General features: G+C 51.2%; 1 protein-coding gene across 1 annotated transcript in view; it reads right to left on the bottom strand.

Annotated features, from left to right (window-relative positions):
* The window catches only part of GLTSCR1 (glioma tumor suppressor candidate region gene 1), an 81,821-nt gene extending 80,596 nt beyond the window's left edge, over nucleotides 1-1,225 (bottom strand). The window contains exon 1 of the mRNA XM_018555996.1: nucleotides 1,171-1,225. The gene's annotated coding sequence lies outside the window, so the exon portion shown is untranslated. The remainder of the gene's footprint in view (nucleotides 1-1,170) is intronic.
* Between the last annotated feature and the right edge of the window lie 1,271 nt (nucleotides 1,226-2,496).

Here is a 2,496-nt window from a genome sequence, read left to right as displayed (position 1 = left end):
CTTTTTGGTCTACGATTTCCAGGGACAAAGCTCTAAAGCTGGGGGGGGGGGGACACCTACAATTCCTTGGTTTCTGGTTTTAGGTTTCCAGAAACAAAGAATTCCTGGAGCTCTGGCTTTTGAGATTTCCAGGGACATAGCTTGGAAGTCTTCTGTAAAACTCTAGCTTGAGATTTCCATGGACACAGCTCTCAAGCTGGGGGGGGTCCCTAGAATTCCTCAGCCACTGGCTCAGGTTTTCCGGAATCAAAGCTCAGTAGCTGGGGGACCTCTGGTTTCAGATGTCCAGAGATACAGCTTGGCGGGCTTCTGTAGAACTCTAGCTTGAGATTTCCAGGATCAAAGCTCAGAAGCTTGGGAAGTAAGGAGGGGGGGTCCCTCTGGACTTCCCAGAGCTCTGGCTTGTGATTTACAGGGACAATGCTCAGAAGCTTGGGAAGAGGGGGCTTCCCTGGAACTCTGGCTTGTGATTTCCAGGGACAATGCTCAGAAGATTGGCAGGGGCTCCCTGAAATTCCAGCTTGTGATTTCCAGGGACAATGCTCGGAAGCTTGGGAAGAGGGGGCTTCCCTGGAATTCCTGGAGCTCTGGCCAACTGTGCCGGAGTGAATGTACTGCTCCGATCTCACCTCCTGACTGCACAGGAGCTGTGTGTACAATGCTGCTCCACATCACCCATGCAGAATATGAGAAATGGGGGGGGGGGAATAATAGCGTGAACCTGATCAGGGGTGGAAGTGGAGATAGCTGAGCCCTATTGTAGCTGTGTGTGTATAGATGTACCCAGCAGTGATGTGTTGGAACTGCATTCATCCAGCTAGCCCTTTAATAACAAGGCCACAGAAAGGGGATCCTGCTCAATGACATCAGATTTCGGGGGGGTTCACCATACTGCCCCCCACCTTGCAATCAGGGGAGCCCCCCCACCTCCCAAGCATCCCCTTCCATGGAAAGCTCATTCCATCCTGCAGACGTGACAGGGAGAGACCCTGATCTGGAATGGAGAGAGGGGGGTTGGATGCAGGAGAGAGAGGGGGGGGTGGTGGTGTTGGGTGCAAAGGGGGGCTGGGTGCTCCCCCTCTCTCCCCATCCCCGGCTCCTGATCAGGGTGCAGGTAAGGCAGACTTATAGAGATTTAAAGAGAAATTGCTACAATTGTAACAAACTCACCGCGGTGTTTGAGCAGCAGTCGGCCCGGGGTCTCCAAGTCATCCCAGCACGGGCTCTCAATGCAGGACCCAAGTGGCCTAGACACATAGAGGGTTAGGGTAAAGCCTGATCGGATGTGGCATCCTCAGGCGGCCCTGGCACAGCACCCCCGGCCGTCACCGCCGTCAAATCGCGCTTCGGGTTGGCGAAAAAAAAAAAAATCCGCGAATTAATTCCACTTATTTTTTAAAGGAAAAAAAAAAGTGTTCGGAGAGGGTTATTTTTTTCACTTCCCACTCGGCAGGCTCCTCCCACGTCACCCCTCCTCCAAAACAATGGAATCCACCCAGGTGGGAGGGGCCGGAGAGAGCCGTGCACTCACACCGGGGCACAGCCTGCTTATATTTGCATGCAAATGAGGAGAACGGCGCGCGCCTTCCATGCGCGCTCCCGGCGCTCAGATGATTCAAGGCTCATTCACTGACTTACGCGCTCGCAAGAGTCGCAATCCCTGAATGAACTCCAGCAAAGCTGCTGCACATGGAACTCTGCAGGCTTCTGTTGCTGGGGACTACACATGGGCGGCCTCAGTTAGTGCTGCTGCACATGGAACTCTGCATGCTTCTGTTGCTGGGGACTACACATGGGTGGTCTTTGTTAGTGCAACCGCACTCCTAAAAGTCGCCTGCGATTAGTAGTAGTCGGATAGTTGAATGCAGTAACGAACAGTGATTTGGAGCATTGCGTAGTCATACGAGCTACACTCCATTGTTTGCAATGTGACTTTGTCAGCAACTTTACCCACCGATTTAATGTCTCCCAAGACTGACTTTCAAGGCATTCCAACTATCAAGGTTGTGCTTGTTTCAGCTCTCAACCAAACAACAAGCTCTCAAATGGCTGATCACATGTGATAGCGATTGTGTCCAACTGTCAAGGTTGCTGGTGTGCTTATTTCACCTCTCAACCAAACTTCAAGCCCTCAAATGGCTGATGTCATAGCTGATCACATGTCATAGAGATCATGCCTAACTGTCAAGGTTGCAGGGTGCTTATTTCAGTTCTCAAACTTCAAGCCCTCAAATGCCTGGCGCCATAGCTGATCACATGTCATAACGATCATGTACAACTGTCAAGGTTGTCAGTGTGCTTGTTTCAGCTCTCAACCAAACTTCATGCCTTGAAATGGCTGATGTCACAGCTGATCACATGTGATAGTGATCAGTGTCCCACTGTCAAGGTTGTCAGTGTGCTTATTTCACCTCTCAACCAAACTTCAAGCCCTCAAATGGCTGATGTCATAGCTGATCACATGTGATGGCGATCGTATCCAACTTTCTAGGTTGT

The sequence above is a fragment of the Nanorana parkeri genome, unplaced genomic scaffold (assembly GCF_000935625.1).
Source record: "Nanorana parkeri isolate BGI_ZX_2015 unplaced genomic scaffold, ASM93562v1 scaffold221, whole genome shotgun sequence".
Classification (NCBI taxonomy): domain Eukaryota; kingdom Metazoa; phylum Chordata; class Amphibia; order Anura; family Dicroglossidae; genus Nanorana; species Nanorana parkeri.
This window is presented reverse-complemented; position numbering and strand designations above follow the sequence as displayed.